Raw genomic sequence first — 16,977 nt, forward strand, 5'->3', positions numbered from 1 at the left:
TTTTTCTCCACTCTTTTCTCTTTATTGCTTCTGTGTTTTGGTGCCTGGTGTCTCCATTAAATTATGCAGATTTCTATTAGAACAGTAAAAAGACAATTTGCAGTTAAAATTTGTCACAGGACATCAAGACCTGGTGGGTGGATATGACAAGTCATGTGGTCTTGATCTCAGTTTTGCACTGATTTTTCATGTGTCTGTTGTCTCTATTTCTGTGTCTGGAGAAAGGCAGGATTACCTAACACTGTCTGTAAGGTACTTGGTGCTAATGGGGAGAAAACAGGTAATAGGAGCTAATATTCTCCATTTGACAGTAACAGTAGAACCATAAAATGAACCAAATGAAGGAATTTTGTTCCCAAGAACTTGAAGGCCTCTTCCATCATGAAGGGTAGGGCAAAACTCTTACTCTCTTTCATGGTTTGCTATGGGGCCTATACTACTGAATGTCAAAAATAACTTATTTAAAAATGGCTGAAATATGATTCACTAACTTCACTCTTAACTAAGAAAAAAAAAAAAAGTAGGGGGTCTATGTGTGAATAGGGGTCTCAGCTCTTATTACAGCTGATGGAGATTACTTGGTACCATCAGCATAGTCTAGGCAGTGATTCAAATGGCCACAACTCCAACCTGCCTTTTTTGCCAGATAGGTTTTTTGGGTGAGTGCATAATGCTGCTGTCAATTACTAATGAAATAATGCAATGGACTTCTTCGTTTCAGGACAGGCAGCAGATGTCCTACAGTCAATTTATCTGCTCATTTGATGAGTTAATCTTTTTAATTTCAGCCTGGTATGTGATCTAATTATTTTTACACCTTTTAGTCACAATTTCATTTAGTCCGTGTTTTCCTCTCCTGCCAATGAAAGCTTCACATAAGACAGCAGAGATCTTGCTGCATTCTAGATGTATAACTTATGTTTCTTATGTTTCTCCTTTAGTCACAAGGCTATCACACAGAAGAGATGTGGATTAATTTGACAGATTGTCCTTGACAAATTCATTTTATCTCTTAGTCATTTTCAGGTTTGGAAATTGCTAATTTGTTCCAGAATTTTTTTCCCCCCCAGAATTCAAAGTTTAAAAAACTCTATCTTATTGTGCTGACTTCAGCTGGAGTTAGAGTTAATTTTCTTCACAGTATCTGCTGTGTTTCACAGTATGGAGCTGTGTTTTGGTTTTGTGCTGGAAATAGAGTTGATAACATAGGGATGTTTTGGTAACTGCTGAGCAGGGCTTACACAACATCCAGGTCTTTTCTGCTCCTCATCCCACCCCACCAGCGAGTGGGCTGGGAGTGCACAATGGGTTGGGAAAGGACACAGCTGACCTGAGATAACCAAAGGGATATCCCAGAACATGTGGCATCATGCTTGGCATATAAAGCTGGGAGAAGATGAAGGACAAGAGTCATGGCTCTTGTCTTCCTAAGTCACTGTGTTGGAGCCTGGCTTTCCTGGAGATGACTGAACACCTGCTTGACCGTGGAAAGCAGTGAATTAACTCCTTGTTTTGCTTTGCTTTGCTTGCATGCAGAGTTTTTGTTTTATCTAATAAACTCTCTTCCTCTTGACCCACAAGATTTTATCACTTTTACCATTCAGATTCCCTCCCTCCATTCTACTGTGGTCACAAGTGAGCAGCTGTTGGGGCTTAGGTGATGGCTGTGGTTAAACCATGACCCTTAGAATTCTGTGGTCCTTTTCCTTACCTTTTTTCTCTTAATGACAAACACATATAAATCAGGAGCTACCCTCCTGAATAAGTATAAATATTCTGTTATAAAACCTGTATAAGATTAAGGGAAGCTAAGGCCATTTTCTTAGGGAACTGGCTGTGCGTGTACTCTGTCATAATTACAGAAACTGAAAAAACTTCACATGAAAAGAAATTTACTGAAAAATCATGATCTGGAATATTTTACAAGAAGCTTTAACATAAATGAATTTGCTATATAATGTGTTAGGAGCAACAAGAAAATGCATAAGCTCAGCTGGCTGCTATCCTACAGGGAATACTGTAATGTTTTTAACAGGATCAATGTGAACACAGGGTTCTAGAAGAGCAAAACACAACTAAGCTTTCTTTGCCAGCCATTTTGCACAGTTTAATCTTCCAGTTAAAAACCCATATAGTTTTATCCACACAGATTATATGATGTACCCACAACAAGGTAACTGCTAGAAATACTTTGCTTATGTAACGTAAGTGGAATTTGTGCTAAAAGCACAGTCAATCCCATGGTGTTTTTGAGAGCAACCATTCCAAGACGGTGTAAAGTAGAAGAGGCTGGGTATCTTTTTACCCTGACTTTGATGGATATTCTGTCTTTTACAATTTTCTGTGATTTGAGTAAAACAGCTCAAAGACTGTAACAAGGAAGGTGAGACCTTTGGGACAAATGTTCCATTTCCTCCTTTGCACAGTAGGTCATGGGAACAAGAAGGACTTCTGAGTGTTGCTGTCATCATAATGGGGGGCAAAACCTGTCCCTCTTCAAGGGGATTCCCTCTGCTCGACTTGCTCAGAGCAGCCTCACAAGCATCACTCACTAGGGTGTATAAACACAGAATGTTGTGTGTTTTCATCTTGGTAGGATCTACAAGAGGGATGTTTCTGTGTTAATTTTTCATAAAGGAAGGCTAAGGAAAAAACATTCTCCAGCTCTGGAACTGTCGTGTGGGTGAGACTGCAGCAGTTTTTGCTCACATATCCCTCCTGCAGAGTTCTCACCACATAGCAGCAAGGTGACAGCTTTTTGCAGGTGCATATAAGAGAGGACAGATTCTTTGAACATCCAGGAAAATTTTGTTTATACTGAATGTTATAAACCATGCTCTTATATGTTTATCATTGTTAACTCATCTTGGAGGGGGAAAAATAAAATAAAAATATAAGAATATAGAGAAAATATACTCATCTCTTTTTTTTCAGACCACAGGAGTTTGTCACCATGGAGATCCTCCTGTTTTCTTCAAGAGTGATTCAAATCTTACAGATGGAGCATATGTGACAGCAGCAAAACAAAATCACCAAGAATTCACATTAAACATTCCAGAAAGAGGATTTGAACACCAACCAACATCCACAGACTGTTCATGCAGAAAAAATTGTGCTTCAAATTATTTTTTTCTAATGTTAAATAACTGAAAATTTTCTTTCTAATGTTAAATAACTGAAAATTTCTATTTCTAAACGTAGCTGAATTTTAAGGGATTTATGATACATGAAGCTGGAATACTTCACTATTATGTTGTGGTTTTGTAGAAAGAGCTACTCTTTCTAAGAGTTAAACTACCTTAATGACATAATGAAACTAAAACTCCTTGAAAAGCTTGGTTTTAGTATTGCTTATGTAAGCAGAGTTTTTAACTGAAGGCAACCAAACCGTGCATGAGATGGGGCCAAGAGCAGGACAAAGTGGTTTGTAGCAAGCCCCTGGCTGCCCCTGCAGCAGCTGGGGGCACCGAGCATGGGGAAGCTGGAATGGGCTCAGCTCCAAAGCTCTGGCAGCTCCAAAATCGTGTCCTGATGGCCAAGAGAAAATTTGCTACTCCAGGAGCACCTCTGGGGAGGAAGAAAAACTGGATATGTTCCTACGGTCCTGCCTCCTGCAGCATATCAGACTGTGCTGTTCCACTTTAGTCACTGCTCATCCTGCAGAAATGTATTTTTAAATGAGCGTGGAAGGCATTGCAATGACAACCAAGGACAAACTAAATGAGTCTAAAAATGCATAACAGACTTTCTCCCTAGCCTGCCTTTCAGCTGTGCTGCCCACCTGAATTTCTGGTCTGTGGCTGAGGTAGAGCTGAGCCCTCCCCTTCATGACTTCCTCCACCAGTGCTGCTGTGATGCCAAGCTGGGGCTTAGCTCTGGTACTGCCACTCGTGCCACAGGGCAGTGAGGGGAGCACAGGGAAAGTGCTGCTCAATTCAGGGCAGAAAAGAGCCCACTGCGCCTTCCAGGTCAGAACTGCTGTTCTTAATCAGATTCCTGAAGAGAGGAACATCCTTCCTATCAAACATCGTGACGTGTTGGTGGAGAGAAAACGCAGTCGCACAATGTTAATCACAGCTGTGCTGCAGCTCTAAGAGATGCAAATCTGGCTTTAAATGGGCCAATAATGAATCAAAACTCCTGCAGCCATAGCACAAGGAATAGATGCAGTGTCCACCCAGCCTGGTGAGAGTGCACACTTCACACCTGATGGGGTTTGCTGTCAGCCACTGTAATTTCATGCCAGAAAAGGCATCGCTTGTCCTTACACAACACATCAGAAGATTGGTTGAAGCATAAAGTCAGATCAAATATCCTGATGGGCTCAGGATAATGTAATAGAAGGGAAACTGGGTTTTTAGCCTTAGTCAGGATCAGATTTGTCCTGCTGGACCATGTAGCATTAACCAGTGAGGAAGTGCGAGAATAATAGTGAGATCTACTGCCCCAGTCCTAGGGGAAGCCTGGGCAAATCCATGGTCCATGGAGCTAGGCAGCCTCACAGAGAAGAGTGTAGGACACCATTCAAGTGGGACAGGCTTTTTTGCAATGGCTTTACCCTAGGAATATCCAGGACACAGCTCAGATGCTGAGATGGGGCTCTGCTTGGGTTTTTCCACCTTCTGCCTCGGTCATTTTGATGTTAATGCAAAGGAAAGGTCCAAGATACTTCCATTATCAGTGAACAAAACAACTATTTAGAGAAACTGAATGTCTTTGACTTCACAGTGTTGCAAGCAATCTACTGACAATGCAGGAAACCTGAGCTGAAAACTTAGCAACACTTGTACTTAGCACACATACATCTCGGAAAAATGTGAACAAAAAAATCATTGCCACTAAGAGATTTTTATTATATTCATCAGACCAAACCAGTGCTTTCTCTATTTTCAAGAGGTCATCTTCATGAAAGTCAGTAATCAGGTTGTACTGGACATGGTGAGTGAAACCACTTAACATCTCTTTCATGAGTCCAAGATTTTTTTGTGTTTTGCTCATTGGGTTGAAATACTTCAATTTTAAAAAGTATCAACACAAAAGTTCTATTTGACACATAGTAAAAGTGTTTAAGAGAGAACATAGCTTTTCTTTTACTGGAGATGAGTCCCCTTACAATCCGTTTGCATAAGTTTATTTGTGTTGATGATACTCCCTGGTCTGTTCCAACCAGTGCTCTGCCCTTGCAGGCCGCAGAAATGCACTGTCTACAGCAATGTCTCCTTCAGGAGTTCTTTGAAAAGATTTTCATGAGCTAGGTTCAAAATTACTTGACCTACTTTTTCTCATTACCTTTTCTCACAAATTGTTGCAGGATTCTTCTTCTGCCCTCAGATATCCAGCCAGGATTCTTTGTTTCCCCTTTAGGATATCCAGCCAGGATTCTTTGGGAACCAGTTTCCCATTCAGAAGAGCCCTTCTCTCTCTTTGTATTTGTACCCTGTACTTGTTTCATTTCAGATGTTGCCTGAAGCTGATCTGTGGGAATTGTACACTGTATTCCAGATAGTTTCTCAACACAGGCCTATAAATGGGTGTTAGTTTTGGATGCTATACATGGGTAGTCTCTAGTCTTTATCCTGTACTGATTGTAAATAGCTCCCTTTGCTCTAAGAGCTTTTTGCCATATTTTTTATTGTTTTGTTGTTCTGTTTCTAACCTTGATATTTGTCAATGCTTACTTCTTCCCAGTACTTCCTAGCCAAGAAGAAATGGCATGTTTTGTTGTCCATATTTTCCTTTAACTCACAATAGGCTCTTTCCTTGTTCCTGGCAGTTGTTTTTAAAATTATAACTTTTCATCCTCTTAACCATGGTGATCTTCCTTGTGCTTAGAGCAAAAACTCATCACACTTAATGCCCACAGTTTTTATTTCTTTAGATTAAAGATACTACCAGCCTTTTACACAGTCAAGACCTTTAGTACTTAAAAACATTAATTAACTCCTCATTTTATTGACACTTATCCTTCTGGAATTAATGGCACTTAGGTTATTGCATAAACTTACTTGTGTTCATAAATCCCAAAATTTCATCTGTACCAGGTCAAAGTTACTTGCACTGTGCAGGTATTCTGACAGGTCCCTCCTATTTTCAAAATCTCTGTGTTGTAGAAAAGAATATGTTGACAAGCACATCTTGGAAAATAACACACCTGGGTGTTGTTAGTATTTTCTCAAGGGACTGTCTCTAAAAACTGAGAGCTGTGGGAGACAGTGGTTTCAGCTGTCCTCTTGTAGCCTCAAGTAGAGTAAGAGTGCTTAGTAACATCAATTGTTAAACTGCAATATCCTATTTCCGCCTAAACTCTGGTCCTATTGCCTGTGTGAATATTTAAATTCTTTCTCAGAAACCTGGAGCAGTTTGGGCTCTATCACTTAGCTTATCATGCTGCAGAGAGTGCTGAGATTTCAGAGGGATATGTACATTAAAGGCTTTGTTGTCCTGCCTCTGCTCTTCCAGCTGAGACTGAAGGCATTGCAATGACACTGACTGACTTGTTTGCATGGAACCCTGTCTCAGGTCAGTCAGGAATGACCCTTCTCGGAAACATCCTAATGGGAGCTGTTTCTAGCTGACTTCAGTAAGGGGAGCGTTTCACCTGCTGGCTTTTCTCAACCCTGCCTTCTTTTTTCTAGGACACTAAGATCCTCAGCACTCTTTCGTGCTGTAGCCATGCCATGTCCCAGTTTTCCACCTCGGAGTGCAGCTTATCAATAAAAAGCCACAATCTCAGTGATCAATCTTAGCTGCTGAACCTGCCGTTGAAGAGAAAACCATGGACAAGCATTTAATTAATTCCCAAAATATTTTGGGTTTAGAGATCCTTAGGGCATGAAGTGTGTGAGGCATCTTCCAGTCTCTTCCGCTGGCTAACTTTTATGAAAATTCCTGGCGTGCATGGTGTTCAGTTGCAAGATACAACAGGTGAGCAGCCACAGGAGATAGGTGTATGAGCAGGAGAGAGTGGTCTGAGCACTGGCAGGATGGGAACTGGCTTGAGGTCAGCAGCAGGGAGGTCCACACCTGAGCAGGCTGGGGTGCAAACTTTGGCTGCTGGGATGTAGGCAACAGGGATGAGAGATGCAGGCCAGCAGTACAGGAAGACTGATGTACCAAAATCTTCCAAGCAAGAAGGGTATTCATGGGATCTAGACAGCTTTGTGATGGGGAAGTGCAGACACAGACACACAAGGGGTTGTCTTCCTCCTCTCACACCCTGCCCTCAGACATTCCCAGGGAGCACCAGCTCTCAAAGCTCCGCTGCTCCTAAGCTGACTTGAAAGACAGACTTTTGGGTGGTTTTCTATCAACAATATGTAAAAAGGGCTGAGGAAAGGGAAGCAGAAATCCCCCCAGTCTCTGGGCTGCTTTAGGCTGAAGCTGTAGCAATGAAGCCAGGGCACTGAGAGTTAGGAGGACCTGGCTATTTCTGGACCTGTGCTGGTAGGTGGGTCTGGACCTCCTTGTGTAGGGCCCTTCATCTCCTGGGAACACTGAGCTGTGTGTTCCCCAGCAGGCCTCCCAGCAGGAGGGTACTGGCTTGGGAAATGTCTGTCTGGTTCCCTGCCTTTTGCAGATGCCATCTCTGTGTCCAGTATCCAACCCAGCCATGATCAGGCTGTCCCAAGGTTACTGTCACTTATGGCTGAGGCTCATGCATGGCCAGTCTCCCGAGGAGCCCGTACTGGTGGCATGTGCATGAGCACACACTCCCTGTGAGCTCTGTTTTTAGGACAAGCTGCAGCTGCCTCTCCATTGCCAGGGCTCTCAGCTCCTTGGGTGGGTGGCAGTGACAGCTGTGCTGCCTGAGTCATTCTCTGTGGGCATTAACTCAGCTCTGGTGGCACTGCCTGGTCCCCACTGAGCAGCAGCCCTGGTGTAGACCCCAAAGGTGGGGTTCTAGGTAAGCAGGTGACAGTGGATCCTGCTGCCATTCTGAGAAGGGGCTGGCACAGTCATCCTGCAGGCAGAGCTGCAGCAGAGCCCATGGCTAGGCTGGGCACGCAGGCGGTGTGGCTGCTCTTGGGAAAGATGGATGTAGCCACAGGTAATGTGACTCAACTGGCACTGAGAAGTGGCTGTGTTCTGAGTGATGGGCAAGGCACGAAATAAGGACAGTCTGCACCACACAAACCATTTTCAGCCAGGACTACAGCCTGAAAGATCTGATGATAATCAAACCAAATGTTCAGCATATCTGTCAAAGAGAAAACACAAGGTACCATTAGGAGAAAGCAGTGAAACAGTTCATCAGTGTGGGGAGAGTCTCTCCCAGTGACTTATTTTCATACCATGATCAGACTTTTAAAAAACCAATAGAATTAAACTGGAACTTGAAGCTGCCCTATTGAGACTTCATTTGAACATAATACATTTCAATTATTGTGTATTTGAAGTTCCCATGCTAATATACAATCTATGGAGACTTATAATGTGTGTAGTTTGAAACCTAAGCTAAATTAATATAATCTTTTCATTAAAAAAAAAAAAAACCAAAACAAGAGAGATTATCTACTTGGCTGCAAGTGCCTCAAGGAATATTGAGCAGAAAAGAGTCAGAAAAACTGGGGAGTGATTTGAAAGGAGACCTTACGGCCAATTGCTCAGAGCTAGTGCCAGGAAATAAGGGAAACTTTCTTTTATTAAACATGATTGCTGTGACCTTCTCTGGTTAACCTACAGAGGGGGAAATGAGCTATACACTGTGCATGATTTTTTTTTTCTTACAGCTGGGCTGCATTTCAGTGACTGTGGAAGCTGGAATGTTTATTTTGATTTATTTTTGTCTCATTTTTGCTCAAAAGAGTAAAACATCTTCTAGGGCTGCACATTTCTCTTTAAGTACTGTGACTGTGTACCCATTTCTCTTTGAGTGCCGTGACTGTGACTGGGAGCCCTGCTGTCACCTTCCCTGTGAACATCACAGCCGTGCACACCCCTGGCTCCCTCCTTGCAGGTATAGACAGCCATGCCCTGCGGTGGCCATTGGGCACTCTCCTCCTCTCAGTGCAGAGCTGGGAGCTGCACCTGGCCCTTGAGGGAGGGCTGGTAAGGTAAGCTTTCTCTTATCCTTCTTCTGAGGCAAGCACCACAGTGCTCCCCTAGGGATTGCATAAACGAGATGGAGAGCAGCAAGCTGACTTACTTCTGTGCAGCAGAGTCAAGAGGACCCCGTTGTGCCTGGGATACTCATGAGCAGAGCTCCAGAAGGGTCCCTTGCTGGGACACCACAGGGACAAAGCACAGGCCAGCGGTAACAGAGGAAGGACAAGGACAGTGCAGTCGTGGGTGTGCTTGTGTATTCTTGTCAGCCCCCGAGGTTCTTTGCAGGGGTACGCTGATGTATGCAGCAAAATCAAGAGAGTAAGAAAATTCCCACAGAATCCAGACTCAGTGAGCTAATTATGGATTAGGTCATTTTCTATGTGCCTTCCAAGATGACTGCACATACCTAATTAAGTTGCCTAGTGTATTTTGTTTAGCCCAAATGGTGATGGAGGAGGAAGGTTATTGGTCTGGTGTCTGGCGTATTGGCAGGGTTGACTTTTATGTGGACTGGAATTAAGCAGGCTTTCAGTTTCCAAGGAATAAAGTTAACAACAAGGCTCAGTCACACAATTACTTTAAGGAACAGTGAAAACATTTTCTGAAATCATAAGATTCCACTGATTCATCTTTCTGTGTCATTCCTTGGGTTTGGCTCTCACTTCAGGAAAAATATGCATTTGACTTTATTTTAAAACAAGGTTATTTAAAGAATACAACAATCAGAGAATGCTTGAGGATGGAAGTCACCTGGAGATTATCTAGCTTGAGTCCTTGCCTTGCTCAGGCAAGGCCACCTAGAGGTGGCTACCCAGGACCACATCCAGATGGATTTTGAATGCCTCCAGGGACAGTGACTACTTAACCTCTCAGAGCAAGCTGTTCCAGTGTTGGATAACTGTTGTAGGGTAAAAAAAAATAATTCTGTATCTCAAGTTGTTTACATTACCTCCCAACCATTCATTTAGCACCAATAAGAAAAGTCTGTCTCTGTCTTCTTTACTGTCTCCCAGCCTCAGGTATACATTTGTAAGGCCCCCCTGAGCCTTCCCTTCTCTGGGCTGAACAGTCCCAGGTCCTTCAGCATTTCCTCATATGTCAGGTGCTCCAATCCCTTAATTACCTCCATGGTCCTTCGAGGGACTCGGTCCAGTATATCCACATATCTCTTGTACTGAGGATCCCAGACTGGGACACAACACCCCAGATGTGTCTCACCAGGGCTAAGCAGATGGGAATGTTCACCTCCATAGCCCTCCCAGTGACACTCTTCCTAATACAGCCCAGGAGGAGGTTGGCCAGCTTTCTCACAAGGATACACCACTGGCTTATGGTAGGCTAGAACCCTGAAGTCCCAGGAGCATTATTCCTCCCAAGGGACAAAGCTTGGCACTCCTCTTTGCTGAACTTGGTGAGATCCCTGCCATCGCATTTCTTCATCTCTTGAGGTCCCCCTGAATGGCAGCACAGCCAGCTGGTTCATCAAAACCTCATCCCCATTCTGTATCTTCTGCAAACTTGCTGAGGGTGCCCTCTGGCCCATAATCAAGTCCATTAATGAAATTATATTGGACCCAGTAAGACCCTGAGATATGGCACTAGGGCCTGACAGGACTTCATGTCACCAATTAGAGTCCTCTGAACACTGCAGTTCATCTGGCTTTCAGTGCAGCCTAGCACCCACACAACTTCATTGATTGGTCTGTGGAGAAAGACTTGACTAAAACCATGGTAAACAAAGACCACTGTTCTCTGCTCATCCATCAGTCATCTCATCTTAAAACTCTTTGGCTGGCCAAACATGATTTCACCCTCATAACCTTCATAAATCATGCTGACTTCTTCCAGTCATGGTTTTCTTCTTCATATATTTGGAAATGGTTTTCAGGATTATTTGCTCCTTTATCTTCTCAGATATTAACGTGAGGTTGATCAGCCTGTGGCTCCCCAGACTTTTTCCTTGCTCTTCTTGAAGGAAGGAGTCATATTTGCTTTCTCCCTATCCTTAGCTACTTCCCCTGGTCACTACAACCTTTCAAATATACTTAAGGCCTTGTAGCTGCATTAGCCAGCTCCCTCAGCACTCATGGGTGCCTCCCATCAGGTCCCACAGACTTCTATACACCTAGTTGATTTAAATGTTCCCCAAACTGTGCCTCCTCCAATGAGAGTAACTCTTCTTTGCTCCAGACATTCCCATGAGTCTCAGGAGCCTGGGAATGCTGAAGGAAAGCTTTACTGGAATAACCATGTCAAGGATGGCATTGGGTATGTCAGCATCTTTCATGTTCATTGTCACCAGATCCCCTTCCCCCTTCAGCAGCAGGCCCACAGTTTCCCCTTTGCTGCCGCCTCCCAGTGCCATTTTTCCTGTCCATCCCCATGCTTTCCCTTTCACTGTGGGATGTGCAGTGACCACTGCCCCAGGAGAGGCACGTGACCATCACAATGCCATCAGGAAGAAGAGAGAGAATTCAGCCAGGCACGGTCAGCCCTGCAATACCCAACTTCTCAGGTCCACTGGATCCTTGCCTCAGTGTAGTATGGCAGGCCAAGGAAATATTTTGGCAAACTGTCTCTAGCCCTGGGGCTGTATGTTGCACATACAGCAAAATGTGTATGAGATGGGTGGGGACTGTTGGATAACCACAAAAACATTGATTTTATATCACTGATGTGCATGGACAATCTAACTACACTTGTAAAATAAAAAGCGGGTGTAAAAGGTAAGTGCTCTCAGAGAAAGAAAACTTTCATGTGAAGAGATTAAGTTTCAAGTGGTTTTTCAGAGGAAAAAGCCTGTGGCAGTCTGTGAATGGCCAAATGCTTTCACATGACAAGTGACAAGGAGCCAGTGGAAGTGAGAAGTGCCTGTGGTGTCTGACCGAAAGGACCACCCACACAGCTTTGTGCCAAGTGCTGCTTTGCAAGCACGGTGGAGGCAGTGCCTAAATAAATGTTACATAAACCGTGCAGGGTTCATGTATGAAGAAACAGTGATGCTGAATGTCAGCAGCTGTGCAGCTTGTGGGGCTGTGGTGTTTAACATCTCTGATAGAGCTCAGCTGTGCTTTCTAAGGCATATGTAAGCCCATTTAAGCCATCCTATCCCTAAGCAGTGGAGACTGCAGCCAGTCAAGACTCTTTGTGTTTCATGCCCTCTTGCTCTGTTAAGGATATTTCTTATGCCCTTCTAACCACCAGGCTCATCAGTGAGGTCCGGAGCATCCCAGGGAACCTGGCGACCATGTGCCTGGAAGAGAACAAAAACTGCATTAGTAGTGCCATTATGAATAGGGCTGCTGCCATCTGTTGGCTGAAATCTCATGGGGAGCTGGAAAAATTCTTGAATTGATGATGCCATATCTAAGATGTGGATATACTGAGAAAGGATATTTTAGTTTTTATGATAAGTGTGATAAGCTCATGTGTTGGAAGTTGTAAGGGAGGGACAAGATTCTTGGTATACATCACTTTACCTACTTGTTGACCTGCATATCAGTTTAAGTCCTTTGCTGAAGTACTGGCCAAAGTTTTAAATTTTCAAGATATGGGTGTACAAACATTTCTCACTGTAGCACTGCCACCTTCACCAACTTCTGCTGCTAATTGCTCATGGACGTTCCACACCTGAATATTTATTGACTGCGATCTCTGTGTCAGCACACTGACATGGACCAGCAATAACCCCTTACCTCTTTTTCTTAAGATTATTAGCAAGCTGGATAAGTTCCCAGGGCTAGTCTCTACGTCCTCCCACAAACAACACAGCTGAGGGACGAGGCTTCCCATCTTGCTGAAAGATGCCCTGCTACTGTACGGAAATCCTGCCTGTGTCATCAGGGTTCTCAGCAGAACAGGAGTCTGCAGACATTGCCCAGATCTGTAAAAGTCTGAGACCAGCCTATGAAATGGCTGTCTGTCCAAAGGCTGCAGCTATCCAGATTTCTGCCTCTCTTTCTCCCAAGCCCAGAGCAGGTCAGTATTAACATTCACTTCACGAAGCTCTGCTCTATTCTCTGCCTGAAAGTCACAGCTACAAGATAACTGTCAAAAGTAAATCCTATAGATTGAGCAGCCCTGAGAGATGATGTGTTCACTTCTCAGCTTTCTCCACAAGTTTGTTAAACAAATCGACATGCAACAAACATTTCCAGAGTGAGTAAAGTGTTTCTGCAGTGAGTTAAATTGAACTGCAGTCTCCTGTGTCCCCAGTGATGTCAGTGTTAGAGGTTAATGCTCACATTAAGCATCTCGAGCTGTACAGCAATTTCTCCTGTCTGCATTCTGCCAGGCTCCTCTTGCATCTCCATGCAACCTGCTTGTACCTCACCAGCCACAAATTTCTTGCAGTGTTCAGGAATAGCTGCTAAGCATACAGAAAAGGCAGGACACTTACCCCAGGATGTTTCTTGGCCTTTCACTGGAAATGTGCATGGGTAGAAGCCCTAACATTTTTAGCAAACATGTTTCCTTTAGGCTTGACAAAGTTTTTGTTTGACTTGGGGTGGGGGGTGGTTTGGCAGTTTCCAGATTTCTTTCCATGTACGTTGAATTGAAAGTGGAGTTCCCAAACCACTCCAGTGGCTGCCACTAACTTGGGTGGATGAGAAATTCTTCCTCATACATGATCTAGCAATTGCTTCTTCTCACACTGCTTAGGTCACACTGCAGTTAGAGGTCCAGTTTCTTTTGCAGTCAGCTGTGATGGTAGGTTATTGCACTAGTGTTTCCCACTAACTTCCAATGGCTACAGCATGTTTTTGACATTTTAGGAAGTTTGTTTCAATTTCTATGTGATTTGGCAGAACTGGAGGAAACCAGACAGAGAAGAACCAATTTCCCTCAGTAATTTAGAACTCCAGCTGAACTCTTGTTCAAATTATAGGAAATACTGAAGAAATGCTCACTTTCTGGAAGCCTGCCTGTGGCTTTCAGCAGAGATTTAAATAAGAATTAGCTGGCTAGGTTAAACACTGCTTTACTCACTCTTGTAAATCACAGCTCTTAATTCTTACTTTGCTTTCTTTGCAAGAATTACAGGCTGAGGATGTGTTCTTGTAGTAAGGCAAATACATGAGTACCTATGAAGCTTATATTAAAAGTACTGATGAATATACACTAGAGATGTACATATGGCTATGATTAATAGAAGAGGAGATAATGGACCTTGACCTTCTTTGACCAATGCACTGCCCAGTTTCTGGCTCATTCCTTTGTTCAGTTTTGCATGTGGTCCATCTAGCTCTTTCTGTGAGGAAGCTCAGACAGGGCTCTGAGGAGGGCTCGCTACCTTAAATGTAAAGAAGCACTTTTATCTATCTTAGATCAATCTACCACTAGTATGATCATGCTTCCCCTAGTTCTAGGGATGAATAACCATTCTGCAATCACCTCATCCACTGCCTTCATGATTTTGAAATTGTCAGTCATAACCCACAGTTTCCTTGTCTCCAGAGCCTTCCTTAGAAGTTGCTTCATTACCTTGATCATTTTACTTGTCCTCTCTGCCCTTTCTCTAACTTCATTGGAGAAGACATGGCTTAACATCAGTAGGAATGCCTTCCGTGTGGGTTATGAAGTGGAATTCCCTAACTCCAGACACAGTGACACCCTATGAAGTGTCCTTCAGCCTTTCTGTCCCACAGCCACCTCATCAAGGAACAGTTTGGCTGTTCCCACCACATTGTCCTGATCACATCTTACTGCACAGGTCTGCATGGGCCAGCATGGACCCTAGACAAAAGTCTTTAAACTGCGTGAAGATTTATGATAAACACAGGCGAGTTCACCTCCCTTATTCCCTTCTACATACAGTGTGAAGTGACCCACAAAAACACCCAACAGCGTAAAGAAAAGATTTGACTTTCTTTCAGTGCCTCTGCCCTTCTGTGAGCACAGGGCAGTGGCAGCAGTGTCTGTCTGCTCCTCTCTGAGGGATGCTCCTCTGAGGGCTGTGCAGCAGCAGAGCTGTTCTGCACCCACAGGGCCATGAGCTGCCTGCTCAGTGAGGCAGAACAGGTTTGGCTGCTGAAGGCAGAGCTTCTCTGGGGTGTTTCACAGAATCTGTTATTTTCACAAGGTAGTATCAAAACCAAAACCCAACAGGCCAAAGAAATGGAAAAAACCCAAAAAAAGCCAAAAAAACCAAAACAAAAAACCAATGAAACAAACTCTCATAGGACCAGGAAAGCACTTGGTGGTTACTGAAGATTTTTCTAGTAAGTGGAATGACTAATGTATTTCCTGAAACTCCTGGCCCCCTTCCAGCTGCCAGCCAACTACCATGACCACTTGACAGCCCTGCCTTGGCTCTGGGGCGGCAGCTGCTCTGCAATGCCCCTCAATAAAAACCAGGAGCAAGTGAACCTCCTGCCAGCCAGCAACAAGAAAATGTTCAGTTTTGCAGAGAACTCAGAAGCCCAGCATGTGGTTGGGGTGGGAGCGAGGGGAAGATGTGTTGCCAAGCCTGGCTTGCTGGCTCCACTGTCCTTCCCCTTTCTGTGGAATTCCAGCAGAATCATATTCATTTGTATGCATGCATCCATCTGTGCATTTTTAGAAGCGTCTCTATTACCCTTGCTGCAAGGCTTGAGCCCAATGGAGAAAAGAAAAATGTGGTTAGGAGCTAATAGAAATGAGTTCTTACAGATTGCTTTTGTCTGACTCGGCCCATTAGAGTCTGTGTTTAACAACTGAGTGAAGCAAAATATGCCCATCACTAGATTAAACAGGAAAAGCAGTGCTTGTCTACCTGCTTTACCATGGGAACTTGCTGGGGTTCTGCTAAAGGTCTTCACCTGGACAACAAGAAATTAGTGTCTTTAAGAAATACATCTTGCACATCATCTGTCTGTCACCCTTGCCCAGGGTCAGAGCTGAGGCATGAGATGTTGGGACAGAAGCCAGTGTCTTTATTTGCTCTTTTCCCCAACACAACCACGAAATCAAGTTTATTGACACAGAAGTGAGTTCAGTTTTCATGAGAGACATCAGGTGGACTCAGGTCCATACTGCCATACCCAGGCTGTTGTAGGATTCAGTAAAGGGCACAGGTCTTGCCCATCCCTCTTGGTGCACTCCATTGCTTTTAGCTCACAGCAGCACCCAGCTGGCACACAATGGAAGGAGAATCAGGTGTGGAGAAAACACAGTCTTTTGGGTCTTTTGGATCTTCTGAGTTTACGTTTCTGTTTGAGTAAGAATCAGTCTGCTCCCAGACAACACTTGCCTTGCTTGCTCCCCTCCACACATTTCCCAAGGAGAGGCTAATTACTGTGGGCTGCAAACTGTCCAAAAGAGATTTTGGCTAATGCGGAAGAGGAGTGAAGACAGGGAGAGAGGATAAAGCTGCACCAGGGATTGACAGTGGGCGGAAATTAAAATGGGGCCAGAAATTAAAATGGCTGCAGCGCTGATGAAGGGCAGTGCATGTGCCATGCAAGGCAGCAGAATGGGGTGGGGAACAGCAACAGCCCTGGTGGCCTCCCACGTCCTCCTTCCCACAAATCTGCCTCAAGCTGATGGAAGGAGATGTGCTCATCTATTTCCAGTACTGAGAGTGCCTGTCCTTTTATAAATCAAATCTGATATCTCTTGTCCAGTCCTGACTGTAAGTAGCTGTGCAACTTCTGGGCATGCCAAGAATGAAAATGGGAGTGGTGTAAAATTCTGAGAGGTGAATGAATATATTGCTCATGCTGCTCTTTGTGCTTCCTTTGTCCCTCACTTTCTTATATGCTTAATATATGTCTTCTAACACCAGGTCCTGTGAGAGTGCAGTGCTGCAATAACTCTTTCTGTTTTCCTATAAATACCTTCTAAACATTAACCAACAGCTCTTCTGCAGGGTTTGAGTTTGTTCTTGGGAATCACTGCTCTCCCTTTAAAATGCTCCTTCAGTGGGACAAGATGGTCTGCCATAGCCCTGCC

The sequence above is a fragment of the Passer montanus genome, unplaced genomic scaffold (genome assembly GCF_014805655.1).
Source record: "Passer montanus isolate IOZ18808 unplaced genomic scaffold, ASM1480565v1 scaffold4, whole genome shotgun sequence".
In the NCBI taxonomy this organism is placed as follows: domain Eukaryota; kingdom Metazoa; phylum Chordata; class Aves; order Passeriformes; family Passeridae; genus Passer; species Passer montanus.